This window comes from Chiloscyllium punctatum, chromosome 11 (genome assembly GCF_047496795.1).
Source record: "Chiloscyllium punctatum isolate Juve2018m chromosome 11, sChiPun1.3, whole genome shotgun sequence".
Lineage (NCBI taxonomy): Eukaryota > Metazoa > Chordata > Chondrichthyes > Orectolobiformes > Hemiscylliidae > Chiloscyllium > Chiloscyllium punctatum.
The window spans coordinates 93,187,154-93,205,894 of NC_092749.1; the positions used below are offsets into that span (position 1 = coordinate 93,187,154).

Here is an 18,741-nt window from a genome sequence, read left to right on the forward strand (position 1 = left end):
GATAAATTTTGAGGAATCCGAAGATCTGTCTGGTAATCACTGCCAATTGCAATGCCATATACGGTAGTGACTGTCATTTGATATATTCACATATAAATGTTTTATTTTCACTGGTGTGTTATGGCACCGTGTAAAAAGGTGATAGTGGCTAGATAAATGTGTTATTTAAAGAAAACCTAAAACAACTTCAGTAATTATGATTGGGTGTGCCATGATATATTGAGAATTTGAACATTTTATTTCTTATATTTTAAAATTGAGTGTGCAAGGATATGCATATTTACAAATGGCTTGGGTTATTTTAAGAGCAAGTGAAGCTCCTTGCTACTGCAGTCAGCATTATATCCTTCAGAGTGCAGATGTACTAAGTTTAGAGTTTCATTTACCTTTGCCCTTCACTTGGAAATCTTCTCCTCATCATAAAGCTTAGCAATTCGACCATCGGCCTCTAAAATAGTTATGTCCATATAAATCACATCATAGCAAAACTTTGATTTAAACTTAAATGTGTTTTTAAATGCATCATAACTAAACACGCTAAACTATCCAATCCAGGAACCTATTGTTTGGAAACAGCAGTTAAACACAACCTTTTGAGCGAATCCAACTGTCACATTGAATGAATGAATTAGCTTTATTGTCACATGTACTCAAATGAGCACAGTGAAAGGTTTATAAGTCTCCACTTACAGCATCATCTCAAGTACAAAGGTATCCAGGCACAATCCTTAGTTACAGAATAGGGAAATGAAAAAAAAGAAAGTTACCTTACAGCTATATACAGTATAACCATAGGTCAGAAAAACATGAAGTTAAAAAGACAAACATCACAGTCTCTTTCCAAAGGCTCTCGGCAGCAGTCCAACATAGGGGGCCTCCATGCAGTCTGACTGCTGGCTGCCAACGCACTCTGCACTGGACCACTGGTCGCCGACATCCCCTCTCTGGCTGCTGCTGGCTGGCATCCCTGTTCCAACTGCTGGTATTCTCTGCTGACCAAACTTCAAAGACCGGCTCCAGGAATCTAAGGCTGAAAGAAGGGAGAGAGGGGCAATCTAAAACAGAATTTTGGAAGCATGGATATTGAGTACTTGGATCAGTAAAACATATTTTGTTACTGTTTTATCATTGTTTTATACTGAGTACATATAGAGTTTTCTGGTTGGTTAGGGACTGTAACATCAGTCAACAGTCCAAAGGTAATGGTAAGTGACAGCCTTAAGACACTTTCCAACTGTCTCCTCACATTCACCCTGAGATGTGACTTCAAGTGGAAGCTGATGAAGGTGTCACTATGGAGCTCATGATGCTCACATTTCCTTGCCAACCCTGCCTGCTGTTATTTTTCAGAAAGTTATCTGGTGAAGCTTTTTATATACATTTGTAAGTTTTTATGTTCAATTACACATCACAGCAAGCCTCCTAACCCCAGTAAAAATCAATGACTTTCTACCAGTTATTCAGATTCACAGTTATAGCACTGTGCATGAGCCCAGAGACTGGTAAAAGCATCTGCAGGACAAGCATTAATGGAATGTTATTATGATCAGTTCCTGGATGAGGTTCTCAATTTATTACGGTTCCATACAGAATATTCCAAACTGCCAAATTCTCGGGTGTGATGGATGCATTGTAGATATTTAAGGTGTTATTTCAAAATACATAGAATAAACTAGAAGAAAATTCCAAAGAGAGGAGCCACCAACTGTGGTTAGCTAAACAATTTAAAGAAAGTATCCAATTTAAGAAAAAGCATATGATTGTACAAAGATAAGTAACGGTCAGAAGTTTGGACTGAATATAAGTAAGCAAAGAATGACGTAAAGAGTAACAAGGGGGGAAATTAGAGTACAAGAGAAAGCTAAATTGAATATAAAAACAGAAATGGTTATAGTTTTGATAGACGTTTGAAAAAAAAATTAAGTGAGCATTGAATAGTGGTAAGGAAAAGCTGAGGAACTATAGTGTTAGGTAAGTTGTTGAAGGGCATTCTAAGGAACAGGAGTTACATGATTAGATTACTTACAGTGTGGAAGCAGGCTTTTCGGCCCAACAAGTCCACACCAACCATCTGAAGGGCAACTTGCCCAGACCCTTCCCCGACATGTACCCCTTCACCTAACCCTGCGGGCAATTTAGCTTGGCTAATTCACCTAACCTGCACATTTTTAGACTGTGGGAGGAAACCGGAGCACCCAGAGGAAACCCACACAGACACAGGGAGAATGTGCAAACTCCACACAGATAGTTGGCTGAGGTTGGAATTGAACCCGGGTCTCTGGCACTGTGAGGCAGCAGTGCCAGCCACCGTGCCACCCAGATGTATTTGGAAAGGCAAGGACTGATTTGGGATAGGCAACGTGGCTTTGTGCATGGAAAATCGTATCTTACTAACTTGACTGAGCATTTTGAAGAACTACCAAAGAGGATTGATGAAGGCAGGCCGTTCAACTTTGTCTGTATGGACTTCAGTAAAGCGTAGGACAAGGTTCTGCATAGTAGACTGGTTAGCAAGGTTAAAATACATGGAATACAAGGAGAATTAGCCATTTGGATACAAAATTGGCTTGAAGCTAGGAGACAGAGGGTGATGGTGGAGAGTTGTTTTTCAAACTGGAGACCTGTGACCAGTAGTGTGCCACAAGGATTGGTGCTGGGTCCACTCCTTTTTGTCATTTATATAAATGATTTGGATGTGAATATAGGAGGTACAGTTAGTACGTTTGCAGATGACACCAAAATTGGAGGTGTAGTGAACAGCAAAGAAGGTTATCTCAAAGTACCATGGGACTTTGATCAGACAGAGAAATAGGCCAATGAGTGGCAGATGGAGTTTAATTTAGATAAATGTGAAGTGCTACCTTTGGTAGGGCAAACCAGGGCAGGACTTATACACTTAAGGTAAGGTCCTGTGGAGTGTTGCCAAACAAAGAAATCTTGGGGTGCAGATTCACAGCTCCTTGAAAGTGGAATCCCAGGTAGACAGGAGAAGGCATTTAGTATGCTTGTCTTTATTGGTCAGTGCATTGAATAGAGGAGTTGGGAGGTCATGTTGTAGCTGTACAGGACATTGGTTAGGCCACTTTTGGAATACTGCATTCAATTCTGGTCTCCCTGCTATACGATGGATGTTGTGAAATGTCATATGGTCATAGCGTCATAACGATGCACAGCATGGAAGCAGACCCTTTGGTCCAACTCGTGCATGCCGACCCGCTATCCCAACCCAATCTAGTCCCACCTGCCAGCACCCAGCCCATATTCCTCCAAACCCTTCTTATTCACATACCCATCCAAATGCCTTTTAAATGTTGCAATTGTACTAGCCTCCATCACTTCCTCTGGCAGCTCATTCCATACACATACCATCTGCTGCGTGAAACATTGCCCCTTAGGTGTCTTTTAGATCTTTCCCCTCTCACCCTAAACCTATGCCCTCTACTTCTGGACTCCCCAGGGAAAACACTTTGTCTATTTATCCTATCCATGCCCCTCATGATTTTATAAACCTCTAAAAGGTCACCCCTCAGCCTCTGATGCTCCAGGGAAAACAGCCCAAACCTGTTCAGCCTCTCCCTATAGCTCAAATCCTCAACCTTGGCAACATCCTTGTAAATCTTTTCTGAACACTTTTAAGTTTCACAACATCTTTCCAATAGGAAGGAGACCAGAATTGCACGCAATATTCCAACAGTGGCCTAACCAATGTCCTGTACAGCCGCAACATGACCTCCCAACTCCTGTACTCAATACTCTGACCAATAAAGGAAAGCATACCAAACGCCTCCTTAACTATCCTATCTACCTGTGACTCCACTTTCAAGGAGCTATGCACTTGCACTCCAAGGTCTCTTTGTTCAGTAACACTCCCTAGGACCTTACCATTAAGTGTATAAGTCCTGCTAAGATTTGCTTTCCCAAAATGCAGCTCCTTGCATTCATCTGAATTAAACTCCATCTACCACTTCTCAGCCCAATGACCCATCTGGTCAAGATGCCGTTGTAATCTGAGGTAACCTTCTTCACTGTCAACTACACCTCCAATCTTGGTGTCATCTGCAAATTTACTAACTGTACCTCTTGTGCTCACATCCAAATCATTAATATAAATGATGAAAAGTAGTAGACCCAACACCGATCCTTGTAGCACTCCACTAGTCACAGGCCCCTCCAGTCTGAAAAACAACCCTCCAACACCATCCTTTGTCTTCTACCTTTGAGCCAGTTCTGTATCCAAATGGCTAGTTCTCCCTGTATTCCATGTGATATAACCTTGCTAACCAGTATCCCATGGGGAACCTTGTCGAACGCCTTATAGATCACATCTACCGCTCTGTCCTCATCAATCCGCTTTGTTACCACTTCAAAAAATTCAATCAAGTTTGTGAGACATGATTTCTCATGCACAAAGCCATGTTGACTACCCTTAATCAGCCCTTGCCTTTCCAAATACATGTACATCCTGTCCCTCAGGATTCCCTCCAACAACTTGCCCACCACGTCAGGCTCACTGGTCTATAGTTCCCTGGCTTGTCCTTACCACCCTTCTTAAACAGTGGCATCACATTAGCCAACCTCCAGTCTTCTGGCACCTCACCTGTGACTATCGATGATACATATATTTCAGTAAGAGACCGAGCAATCACTTCCCTAGCTTCCCATAGAGTTCTAGGGTGCACCTGATCAGGTCCTGGGGATTTATCCACTTTTATGCATTTCAAGGCATCCAGCACTTCCTCCTCTGTAATATGGACATTTTGCAAGATGTCACCATCTATTTCCCTGCAGTCTATATCTTCCATGTCCTTTTTTCATAGTAAATACTGACACAAGATAGTTGTTTAGTATCTCCCCCATTTTCTGTGACTCCACACAAAGGCCGCCTTGCTGATCTTTGAGGGGCCCTATTCTCTCCCTAGTTACCCTCTCGTCCTTAATGTATTTGTAAAAGCCCTTTGGATTCTCCTTAACTATTTGCCAAAGCTAACTCATGTCCCCTTTTTGCCCTCCTAATTTCCTTCTTAAGTGTACTCCTACTACCTTTATACTCTTCTAAAGATTCACTCAGTCTATCCTGTCTATACCTGACATTTGCTTCCTTTGTTTTCTTAACCAAAACCTCAATTTCTATAGTTATCCAACATTCCCTATACCTACCAGCCTTCCCCTTTTACCCTAACATGAATATACTTTCTCTGGACTCTCGTTATCTCATTTCTGAAGGCTTCCCATTTTCCAGCCATCACTTTACCTGCGAACATTTGCCCCAATCAGCTTTTGAAAGTTCTTACCTAATACCGTCAAAATTGGCCTTTCTCCAATTTAGATCTTCAACTTTAGATCTGGTCTCACATTTTCCATCACTATTTTAAAACTAATAGAATTATGGTCGCTGGCCCCAAAGTGCACCCCCACTGAAACCTCAGTCACCCATCCTGCCATATTTCCCAAGAGTAGGTCAGGTTTTGCACCTTCTCTAGTAGGTACATCCACATAATAAGTCAGAAAAATTTCTTGTACATGGCTTAACAAATTCCTCTCCACCTAAACCCTTAACACTATGTCAACCCCAGTCTATGTTTTGAAAGTTAAAAGCCCCTATCACAATTTCTTACAGATTAAAAAAAAATGTAAAAATCAAATGTGAAAGGTTTCGGAAAAGATTTGTTAGAATGTTGCCAGGGTCAGAGGATTTGAGCTATAGGCAGAGGCTGAATAGATGGGGGCTGTTTTCCCTGCAGCATCAAAGGCTGAGGGGTGACCTTATACAAGTTTTTAAATCATGAGGCGCATAGATAAGGTGAATAACCAAAATCTTTTTCCCAGAGTAGTGGAGTCCAGAACTCGAGGGCATAGGTTTAAGGTGAGGGGGGGGGGAAGGGACCTAAGGGGCAACCTTTTCACGCAGACGGTGGTGCGTGTTTGGAATGAGCTGTTAGAGGAAATGGTGGGACTGGGACAATTACAACATTTAAAAGGCATCTGGATGGTTACATGATTAGGAAGGGGGTTTAGAGGGTTTGTGGGCCAAATGTTGGCAAGTGGAACTAGATTAATTTAGGATACCTGGTCAGCATGGACAAGTTGGACCAAAAGACCTGTTTCCATGCTGTACAGCTCTATGACTTTATTGTAAAAACAGAAGTGAATATATTTTCTATAGATATTTGAAAAAAAGAATTAAGTGAGCATTGAACTTGAACAAAAGTGAGTCTGTGGGACTCATAATGGAAAATAAAAGATGAAGAGGAAGTGCTGGATGTCTTGAAACACATAAAGGTGGATAAATCCCCAGGACCTGATCAGGTCTGCCCTAGAACTCTATGGGAAGCTAGGGAAGTGATTGCTGGGTCTCTTACTGAAATATTTGTATCATCAATAGTCACAGGTGAAGTGCTGGAAGACTGGAGGTTGGCTAACGTGGTGCCACTGTTTAAGAAAGGTGGTAAGGACAAGCCAGGGAACTATAGACCAGTGAGCCTGACGTTGGTGAAGGGCAAGTTGTTGGAGGGAATCCTGAGGGACAGGATGTATATGTATTTGGAAAGGCAAGGGCTGATTAAGGATAGTCAACATGGTTTTGTGCGTGGGAAATCATGTCTCACAAACTTGATTGAGTTTTTTGAAGTGGTAACAAAGAGGATTGATGAGGGCAGAGCGGTAGATGTGATCTATATGGACTTCAGTAAGGCGTTCGACATGGTTCCCCGTGGGATACTGGTTAGCAAGGTTAGATCTTATGGAATACAGGGAGAACTAGCCATTTGGATACAGAACTGGCTCAATGGTAGAAGACCACTCAAAGGTGGTGGTGGTGGGTTGTTTTTCAGACTGGAGGCCTGTGACCAGTGGTGTGCTACAGGATCGGTGTTGGGTCCACTACTTTTCATCATTTATATAAATGATTTGGATGTGAACACAAGAGGTACAGTTAGTAAGTTTGCAGATGACACCAAAATTGGAGGGGTAGTGGATTGCGAAGAAGGTTACCTCAGGTTACAACAGGATCTTGACCAGATGGGTCAATGGGCTGAGAAGTGGCAGATGGGGTTTAATTCAGATAAATGCAAGGTGCTGCATTTTGGGAACGCAAATCTTAGCAGGACTTATACACTTAAAGTTAAGGTCCTAGGGACTGTGGCTGAACAAAGAGAGCTTGGAGTGCAGGTTCGTAGCTCCTTGAAAGTGGAGTCACAGGTAGATAGGATAGTGAAGAAGGCGTTTAGTATGCTTTCTTTTATTGATCAGAGTATTGAGTACAGGAGTTGGGAGGTCATGTTGCGGCTGTACAGGACATTGGTTAGGCCACTGTTGGAATATTGCGTGCAATTCTGGTCTCTTTTCTATTGGAAAGATGTTGTGATACCTGAAAGTGTTCAGAAAAGATTTACAAGGATGTTGCCAGGGTTGGAGGATTTGAGCTATAGGGAGAGGCTGAACAGGCTGGGGCTGTTTCCTCTGAAGCATCGGAGGTTGAGGGGTGACCTTATAGAGGTTTACAAAATCATGGAGGCATGGATAAGATAAATAGACAAAGTGTTTTCCCTGGGGTCGGGGAGTCCAGAACTAGAGGGCATAGGTTTAGGGTGAGAGGGGAAAGATATAAAAGAGATCTAAGGGGCAACCTTTTCAAGCAGAGGGTGGTATGTGTATGGAATGAGCTGCCAGAGGAAGTGGTGGAGGCTGGTACAATTGCAACATTTAAAAGCCATTTGGATAGGTATATGAATAGGCAGGGGTTGGAGGGATATGGGCCAGGTGCTGGCAGGTGGGACTAGATTGGGTTTGGATATCTGGTTGGCAAGGTCGGGTTGGACCGAAGGGTCTGTTTCCATGCTGTACATCTCTATGACGCTACGATAACAGGTACTTTGCATCAGTTTTCATTATAAATAGTAAGGGTCACATCCCAGATATAGCAGTGATTCAGGAAGTATAAAGTAGGGAGGAACTCAAGATTAGTTCAATAACAAAAGAAGGGGTAATAAGCAAATTATTGATACTTTTGGTTGACTAATCTTCAGATTCTGATAGATTTCATCCTATGGTATTGAAAGAAGTTGCTATTGTGATTGTTGATTTCAATTTTACAGAATTCCTGGGTTTCAGGGAAGGTCCCATTATATTGGGAAACAGTGAATAGACCTCATTTACACAAAAAACGGTGGAGACATAAAGCAGGAAACTACAGACCAGTTATTTCAACATGTGTCATATATGATCAAAGTTATTATTAAAGATATTACAACAGGGCGCTTAGAAAAATTAAAGGTTATGAGACAAAATCAACATAATCTTTGGAAGTGAAAGTATATCTGGCCAATTTCTTGGAGTTCTTTAAAATAAAGGTGAACTGGTGGATGTACTATATGTAGATTTCCAGAATATATTTGATAAGGTATCACATGAAAAGGTATTGTGAAAAACAAAAAGCACAGGTAAGATGTTGACATGGATTGAAGATTGGCTAGCTAACAGAAAATAATATGCATATAGGTCATCTTCTGGTTAGTAAGATGTAACAAGTGATATGTCACAGTGATCAATGCTGGGCCTCAACTTCTTACAAAATGTATAATCTACAATATATACAAATGTACAGATAACAGACTGAAGATATGGTCAGTAAGTTTGTGATAACACCAAGATAGATAAGAAAATAATTTATGATGTGAATATAAGGATAGTAGAAAGCGATATTGATAGATTAAGTGAGTGGGCAAACATCAATCAATTGATTTGTAATGTAGAAAAATGTGAAATTGTTTATTTGGCAGGAAGAAAAGAAGCACATTAACTGAATGCTGAGAGATTGTAGAATTCTAAGATAAAAAGTGATCCGGGTGTCCTAATGCATGAATTTTAAAAGATTAGTGTAAAGGAACAGCAAGCAATTAGGAAAATTAATGTAATGTTCCTGATAATTGTGAGGGTAATTTAATGCAAAAGTAGGGAGGTTATGCTTCAGTTATGCAGGGCACATCTGGGGTTGTGGGTGCAGCACTGATCTTATTTAAAGATGAATGTTTATGTTTTGAAAGTATTTCAGAGAAGGTTTGCTAAACTAATGCCTGGAATTGATCCTGAGAAGTCGCGATAGAATCGATGTGGAAAGGATTTCCCCTCTTGTGAAATAATCCTGAACTAGGGCTCACTGTTTAAAAATAAGAGATTGTCCATTTAAGACAATGTTTCAGAGGGTCATGAGTCTTTGAAACTACCTTCCTCAAAAGACAGTTAAAGCAGAGTCTTTGAATATATTTAAGACTAAGTTAGCGAGGTAGATAAGCAAGAAGGAGCAATGTTATCATGGTAGGAATGTGGATTATGGTCATACTGAATGGCAGAGAGGCTTGAGGGGCCAGGGGGCTTAAATGCTGTTCCTAATTTATATGCTTGTTTGTCAATTAAGAAGCATCCACATGTAAACCAAGACTGACAACTGTTTTTCAAGGTTTACTATCTGGAAAATTCCTGTCTTCTTTTCCTGTCCCCAGAAGGATGATCTTGCCTTATCTTGGCCCAAATGTCTGAGTTTAATATGCTTCCCTTGGATTTTGGATTCCAAGAAATTGTTGTTGATTGAACCTGGCACGGTTCCTTAGGGTGTTCCATTCAACGCTTACTATTCGCTCTCCCACCTTCCCTTAACCAACCTCCTATGCAGACACAGGTATTACTTTGAATCCCATTATTTTAGGTTTCTGTAGCTATCTTTAACAAGAAACATGAAATAACTCCACACAGGCTGGTATCCTGCAACCAAATCACCCTTTATTGACACATGGATAGTACATGATCTAAATAGGTCAGAGCCAGCTCCTAAAGTAAGCAGGACCCTTGACACTCCTATTTATGTCTGTCAGCCAGGACTCCCTGATTGGACCAGATGAACAGCCCCAATCAGGAAACGCATTTTCTATGACATCTACCTGGCTGACCTCAATACAATCACTACAAAGCCTTATTACAAAGTATTATAATGATATAGTGCCCTTTATAACACAAAATGTTCCAAAGTCCTTAGCAGCCAATGAATTGTTTTTGATATGTTATAGTGTGGGAAACATGGCAGCCTATTTACGCACAGAAAACAAACTCAAAAAGCAACAGCAAGCTAAGATGTTTTAGTGCGTAAGTTGAGGATATATTGTCCAGGACATCAAGAACTCCCATCTCTTTCTCAAAATAGTTCAATGAATCTTTTGCTTCCATCCAAGAGCAATTAGGTTTAACCTCTGAAAGGAGAGGTGTCTCTAAGTACTGGAGCATCATATTCAAATGATGGGCCAAAGTCTCCATAGTGGGGCAGAAACTAACAACATGCAAGAAGTGTTACCACAAAGCCACAGTTGACAAAGTTTTCTCAGAGCTTGAATGTTCCTTATCATATGGCCTTCCACTTCCTCATTTCTTCAGAAATGTTGAATAGATTTCGCAAAATCACGTCCTTCTATCTGGTAAATAATAGATTACGTTTATGCAATAAATCCTGAGTTTGTGTCAGACAATTATTTACATTATTTTCTTATATCTTGATGTTAGATTGATATGTATGAATTCATTTTTTTTAAGCACTGTTTGTTAGCTTTTTATAAATTTCTAGCTGGGCCTAAAGTTTGGCTCCACAGGCTTGTGACATGCTAAAGTATTTTCCCCTTTTTCAGTGATGTTATTTCAAAATGGATATCTTCATAACTTTGCCCTTTTAGCACCTCCGTTGGGGAGCTATTGTATTAAAGGCCTATTTCTAACAATTGCTTTATACAAGCAAGTTAGAAGTGTGGAATTGGTGAACTTGCACATGGACATAAACTATAAAGACATCCATAACCTAGACAGTGGTGGAGGCTAGTACAATTACGACATTTAAAAGGCATCTGGATGGGTATATGAATAGGTAGGGTTTGGAAGGATATGGGCCAGATGTTGGCAGGTGGGACTAGATTGGGATGGGATATCTGAACGGTATGGACAGGTTGGACCGAAGGGTCTGTTTCCATGCTGTACATCTCTATGACTCTATAATTGCTCTTAGGTGCAAGCAACTTTGGTCGATTTTCCACATGTTGTAATTCTGCTTGTGGTACCTGAAACAGCATTTACCACCTAGAAAGACAAGAACATCAAAAGCATGAGCAGACCACCATCTTCACGTTCTCTTCCAAGCCACATCATATCCTGACTTGGAACTGTTTAATCATTCCGTCACTATCATGTGCTCAAAATCCTGGAACTTCCCAGCAGTGGGTGTACGTACACAAAATTAACTACAGCAGTTCAAGAAGGCAACTCACCGCAATCTTCTCTGGAACAATTAGAGATGTACAATAAATACCAGTGACATCCTTATTCTGCAAAAGAATAAATAAGAGCAATTTAAGAAGGAGCAATAAGTGCTGACCTAATCAATTAGAATTTTAATCCTCATTATCATATCTGCTTAACCATTGCAAGGACCATCTTCCCATATTAAAATACAACACTCAAAAATTAATCTTTATATATGATGATGGGACATCAGCAGGTAGCAATGAAAATAGGACACTCATATACAGTAGCACATATTCAGTACAAATGGTGCATGTACAGAATCTACATATATTCAGTTATAGTACAACCAGCTTTCTCAGGAAGGATGGAAAATAAAAACGATCTGGGTTACTCCCAGATGATACTTATTAATTGAAATTTGTCTGTAATTAGAAACTAGGTTAGCAACCCCATTGACTGTAGAAAATTAGATTTTATTAGAAACTAATAAATTCTGATGAGATGCTATTTAGTAGCGTTGAAGGTTATCAGTTAACATTGGGCCCACTTTGTTCCTTTCGGTGGCACAATTTGGTGAATGACATAAAACACTTATTGCAATTATTGGAATAAACCACAGGGACTGAATAGCATTGTGAACTAGCCCACAGTTAGTCGCTTGGATCCTGAATTTGAGTTTAATGCAGGTTGATGAGATGAGATTTTTCTATTAAAATCTACAGGAAATTGCAAATAGGATTTTGAGAAGGCTCAGTCTTGGTAGATACTGTGGCCCACAATTTGACATTAATTGGCATTAAATTTCAGACCAGTGAGCCTGACCTCAGTGGTGGGCAAGTTGTTGGAGGGAATCCTGAGGGACAGGATGTACGTGTATTTGGAAAGGCAAGGACTGATTAGGGATAGTCAACATCGCTTTGTGCGTGGGAAATCATGTCTCACAAACTTGATTGAGTTTTTTGAAGAAGTAACAAAGAGGATTGATGAGGGCAGAGTGGTGGATGTGATCTATGTGGACTTCAGTAAGGCGTAGAACAAGGTTCCCATGGGAGGCTGATTAGCAAGGTTAGATCTCATGGAATACAGGGAGAACTAGCCATTTGGATACAGAACTAGCACAAAGGTAGAAGACAGAGGGTGGTGATGGAGGGTTGTTTTTCAGACTGGAGGCCTGTGACCAGTGGAGTGCCACAAGGATCGGTGCTGGGTTCTCTTCTTTTTGTCATTTACGTAAATGATTTGGATGCGAGCATAAGAGGTACAGTTAGTAAGTTTGTACATTACACCAAAATTGGAGGTGTTGTGGACAGTGAAGAGGGTTACCTCAGATTATAACAGGATCTGGACCAGTTGGGCCAATGGGCTGAGAAGTGGCAGATGGAGTTTAATTCAGATAAATGCAAGGTGCTGCATTTTGGAAAGCAAATCTTGGCAGGACTTATATACTTAATGGTAAGGTCCTAGGGTGTGTTGCTGAACAAAGAGAGCTTGGAGTGCAGATTCATAGCTCCTTGAAAGTGGAGTCACAGGTAGATAGGATAGTGAAGAAGGCGTTTAGTATGCTTTTTTTTATTGGTCAGAGTAATGAGTACTGGAGTTGGGAGGTCATGTTGCGGCTGTACAGGACATTGGTTAGGCCAATGTTGGAATATTGCGTGCAATTCTGGTTTCCATCCTATCGGAAAGATGTTGTGAAACTTGAAAGGGTTCAGAAAATATTTACAAGGATGTTGCCAGGGTTGGAGGATCTGAGCTATAGGGAGAGGTTGAACAGGCGGGGCTGTTTTCCCTGGAGCATCAGAGGCTGAGGGGTGACCTTATGGAGGTTTACAAAATTATGAGGGGCATGGATAGGATAAATAGGCAAAGTCTTTTCCCTGGGGTGGGGGAGTCCAGAACTAGAGGGCATAGGTTTAGGGTGAGAGGGAAAAGATATAAAAGAGACCTAAGGGGCAACGTTTTCACACAGAGGGTGGTACAGGTATGGAATGAGCCGCCAGAGGATGTGGTGGAGGCTGGTACAATTGCAACATTTAGGAGGCATTTGGATAGGTATACTAATAGGAAGGGTTTGAAGGGATATGGGCTGGGTGCTGGCAGGTGGGACTAGATTGGGTTGGGATATCTGGTCGGTATGGACGGGTTGGACCGAAGGGTCTGTTTCCATGCTGTACATGTCTGTGACTCTATGACTCATCATTTTCAGAAATAATTTAAGAAGAACTAATGCATGAAATGGAAAAAACCTCAGGAAGTTAGATAAAAATATTCAGTATCCAGGCTCAGTGATAGCAGCAGCAGGATGCAGAAATTGGGCAAAAGCCTCAGCCCCACCCTCCTGTCACAACTTCCAAGAGGTAGGGAGTTGACTGCTACCAGCTGGCTGGTCCTCACTCAAATCTAAAGTGATATTTGCTATAAACCCCAGCCCACTCATCCCTGTTCAGAATTGGAATGACTAAAATGTTTTTCTTATTTGCTTTATTGCTGACAACAACTTCAAAACAGCCATTTAAATAAGGTAATGTTGGTGCAATTACAGTCAGTCTGTACCAGCAACAGAAGTGCCATTGGACTTTAGGATTTTATACCAGCTGACCTACAAACATCTAACACCCCCACTGGGGGATCCTGGCTAGCAGCCTTTTAAATTCTGTTTGGCCTTTAGCTGAATCCAAGGTTATATAACAGTGTACTGAGCAGCTTAATGAGTTGCACAGCCTTACAGAGCTAACAATTAAACTTTTAACAGCCAGCCGTTGAAGTAGGAAACCAGATACCAATATTTTACTTGATATTAAATTCATTTACTTAACTGCAACATTACAAATTTCTGGTACCTCCTTAACTGACATACAGTGCCCCACAAGTACTTCTTTAACTGTATATCCTTGACCTTATTGTACAATTAAGATACCATTAAAATTTTTCCTTGTTTTCTTTAAAACTTTATGACACACAAGGAATATTTCAAAACATATTAAAGAAAAAGAAGACAAATGATTTTCTGTGTTCTGTACCTCACATCATAATACAAGATATTCCTCTACTAGGATCTCCAAAAATCTGTCTATGCAACCATTCAAAAGCTCACCAGTGATGGCTTTTATCCACATATTTTGTTTTGGAGCTTTCTTTTTTTTCTAGCACATTATTCCCACGATCAAGATTAATCCTTAACCTCTCTTCAGTCATACTCTTTGTCAAATATGTGTATCCTAAAAGGAGCAGTTATCCATAAAATGTTCAGTGCACAAGCTATTCTCAAAATGCCCCTTTATATGATTAATTCCTTCTGGGTTAGTCAGGGTTGGAAATCTGAGTGCACACTGCTTTAAACTTCATTTCTTTAACTTCTTATGTGCCTTCAACACTTCTCTAATAGTGATATATTTTAAAATGCTGTTTAATTTTAATACATTGGAGCACAATTCTTGGCCAATTAAACTTCTCGACCAATCTGCTTCTTCCCTAGTTGTAGATCTTTTGGGATCCTATTAATATAGTCTCGGTTTAACTGTTGATTCAGGGTTATTCCCAACTTAGTCTGCCTAATATTAAAGCCTGTGGACAGCCAGCTACTGACCAACTTGGGCACTGGGAAGAAAGTTAGGAGAATCACATTAAATCAGCAGGAAAAACAGACTTCCAATGATGAAATTAAAAATTCCTATTCTCCAACCATATATTGAACGGCGAGTTGAGATTCTTACCAATGAGTGATGAGAGGTTTTTTCATTCTTATTCTCAATATTGGCTCTTCTCACCTGATGTATATGCAGTTTCCCATTCCCTCAACAGCTCCAATCCCTCCACCCCACCAACCAAGCACTACCACCAGGGCACATTCCATGGGCAGGGACTGCATACAGGACATCCAGTCCCTATTGAGAAAGTGGTGTGCCAATTTCCCCTCTGCCCGACATGTCTGAGACAATTGCCAAGAACCGTGCAGGGTAGCTGCAGATTGCCAGCACCTGACTGAGCTTTTTGGTTTGATTTATTATTGTCACGTACTGAGATACAGCGAAAAGTATTGTTTTGTGTGCTATCCAGACAAATGTTATCTTAGGTAAATACATCAGGGTAATAGAACAGAATACAGAATATAGTGTTACTATAGGTACAGAAGAAGTGCAGAAGAAGAGCAAGTCTACTATGTGAGAGGTCCGTTCATGTCTGATTACAGCGGGGAAGAAGCTGATCTTGAGTCTGTTGGCATGAATTTTCAAATTTTTGTATCTTCTGTCCTATAGAAGAGGGTGGAAGTGTGTATAACTGGGGTGCGAAGGATCTTTGATTATGTTGGCTGCTTTCCTGAGGCAGCAGGAAATGTAGATGGAGTTAATGGAAGAAAGGCTGATTTTCATGATGGTCTGAGCTGCATTCACAACCCTCTGTAATTTCTTGTGGTCTTGGGCAGAGCAGTTGCCGTTCCAAACTGTGATGCATCTGTTTAGGATGCTTTCTATGGTGCATCTATAAAAATTGGTAACAGTCATTGTTGACATGTCCAGTTTCCTTAGCTTTCTGAGGAGGTAGAGGTGGTTGTGTGGTTTCTTGCCTGTAGCATTGATGTGGATGGATAGGCTTTATAGGTGACATGGTACCAGGAATGCTGGAGATCCCAGCAGTGCCCAGTACTTCTGCCTGTGGTGAGGAGAAAAGCACAATCATTGGGATGCAAAAGGGGTAAATACTGAAGCAACTTTGGGAAAACAGTGTGAGAAATTTCACTAGGACTTATGGAGAGAAACCCTCCATGACACTTGCCAAAATTGACACTTGCCAAAATTGACACTTAGCCAATTTCTGGTGAAATTCAATGCTATATATTTAATAGCACCTGGGATCTGACTTTCAATTACGAATTCCATTATTAAGCTTACCTATCACTAATCTTTCCCAGAAGGAACTTGCCCACATTCATTAAGAAAATGCCTCAAGTTATCATTCGCAGTTCCAATACAACATTGCTGGATCGGCTTTTAGCTGAGTACAAGTCTTTAGTAGGAGAGAACTAATGGAAAAATACCACATCCTGTATGCATTTATCCCATAGATACCTTCATAATTTAACATCTGTATCTTCAGCTCCTTTTGGAGGCTTTGAAATTGGTGCCCTTGCAGAAAATGCTTCTTTTTACATCAATGGCTGTACAAATTCATTAGTATCTTGCTAAATGTGCTAGGAAAATCCGAAAACTTGCTTTCTGGCTGTTGGAGAGTCTACCCTCACTCCTTGTTGTCTATTTGTTTCTCAAGTTTCGGAGCAAGTCTGGCCTTGGTTCCAAATCATAGAATCGCAGACACGTACAGCAGGGAAACAGATCCAGCAAGGTTTTATTGGAACTGTGAATGATAACTCGAGGCACTTTCTTAATGAATGTGGGCAAGTTTCTTCTGGGAAGCTCTGAAGCTTTTGAAAAATTAGTGATAAGTAAGCTTAACAATGGAATTCATAATTGGAAGTCAAACTCCAAGAGCTATTAAATACAAATCAGATATCCTAAACTAATCTACTCCCTTTTGCCAGCACTTGGCCCATATCCCTCTAAACCCTTCCTATTCATATACCCACCAAGATTCCTTTTAAATGTTGTAATTGTACCAGCGTCCATCACTTCCTCTGGCACCACCCTCTGTGTGAACAAGCTGCTCCTTGGGGCCCTTTTAAATTTTTCCCCTTTCACCCTAAATCTATGCCCTCTAGTTCTGAACTGCCCCACTGGAAGGAAAACACCCTGTTTATTTACCCTATCCATGCCCCTCATGATTTTATAAACATCTATAAGCCCCTCAGCCTCCAACGCTCCAGGGAAAACAGCAACAGTCTTTTCAGTCTCTCTATTAGCTGAAACCTTTGAACTCTGGCAACATCCTTGTAAATCTTTACTGAATCCTTTCAAGTTTCACAACATCCTTCCTGTAGCATGGAGAACAGAATTACACACAATATTCCAGAAGTGGCCTAACCAGTGTACTGTACAGCCACAACATGACCTCCCAACTCCTTTACTCAATGCTCATTGCACTGACACATAAAGGAAAGCATACTAAACACCTTCTTTACTATCCTATCTACCAACAACTCCACTTTCAAGGAACCTGCACTCCAAGGGCTCTTTGTTCAGCAACACTCCTTAGGACCTTACCAATAAATTTATAAGTCCTGCCCTGATTTGCCTTTCCAAAATGCAGCACGACACATTTATCTAAATTAATCTCCATCTGCCACTCCTTGACCCATTGGCCCATCTGATCAAGTTCCCGGTGTACACTGAAGTAACTTTCATCGCTGTCCACTACATCTCCAATTTTGAAGTCATCTGCAAACTGACTAATGGCACGGTGGCTCAGTGGTTAGCACTGCTGCCTCACGTACCAGGGACCTGGGTTTGATTCCACCCTCATGTGACTGCCTGGGTGGAGTTTGCACATTCTCCCCATGTCTGTGTGGGTTTCCTCTGGGTGCTCTGGTTTCCTCCCACAATTCAAAGATGCGCAGCTTAGGTGAATTGGCAATGCTAAATTGCCCATGGTGTTCAGGGATGTGGAGGTTGGATGCATTAGTCAGGGATAAATGTAGAATAATAAGGTTGGGGAAAGGGTCTGGGTGAGTTTCTCTTGGGAGGATTGGTGTGGACTTGTTGGGCCAAAGGGCCTGTTTCCACACTGTAGGGATTCTGTGAATGCATACCTCCAATGTTCACATCCAAATCATTTATACAAATGATGCAAAGTAGTGGACCCAGCACTGATCATTGTGGCACACCACTGGTCACAGGCCTCCAATCTGGAAGACAATCCACCACCGCTCTCTGTCTTCTACCTGCGAGCCAATTTTGTATCCAAATGGCTAGATCTCCCTGTATTCCACAGGATCTAGCCTTGCTAATCAGTCTACCATGAGGAATCTTATCAAATGCCTTACTGAAATCCATATACATCAAGTCCACTGCATTGCCCTCATCAATCCTCTTTGTTACTTCTTCAAAAAGCTCCATCAAGTTGGTGAGACGACATTTCCCATGCACAAAGCCATGTTGACTATCCCTAATCAGTCCAAATACATGTAAATCGTTTTCCTCCAACAACATGCCCACCACTGATGTCAGGCTCACCAGTCTATAGTTCCCTTGGTTTTCCTTACCAACTTTCTTAAACAGTGGCACCACGTTAGCCAACCTCCAGTCTTCCGGCATCTCACCGGTGACTATTGATGATACAAATATCTCAGCCAGGGGCCTAACAATCACTTCACTCTCTTCCCACAGAGTTCTCAGGTACACCTGATCAAAGCCTGGGGATTTATTCACTTTTATGCATTTTAAGACATCTAACACCTCCTCCTCTGTAATATAGACATTTTTCAAGATGTCACCATCTATTTCCCCACATTCTATACCTTTCAGGTCCTTCCCCACATTAAACACTGATGCAAAATACTCATTTAGTATCTCCCCA

General features: G+C 41.1%; 1 long non-coding RNA gene across 5 annotated transcripts in view; it reads right to left on the reverse strand.

Moving 5' to 3' along the window:
* Positions 1-637: 637 nt before the first annotated feature.
* The window catches only part of LOC140483214 (uncharacterized), a 31,561-nt gene continuing 13,457 nt past the window's right edge, over positions 638-18,741 (reverse strand). For 2 of the 5 annotated variants that reach the window (XR_011961916.1, XR_011961915.1), the window contains exon 5: positions 11,378-15,924. This is a non-coding gene — a long non-coding RNA (uncharacterized lncRNA). The other 3 variants (XR_011961917.1, XR_011961919.1, XR_011961918.1) reach the window with 3 other exon arrangements.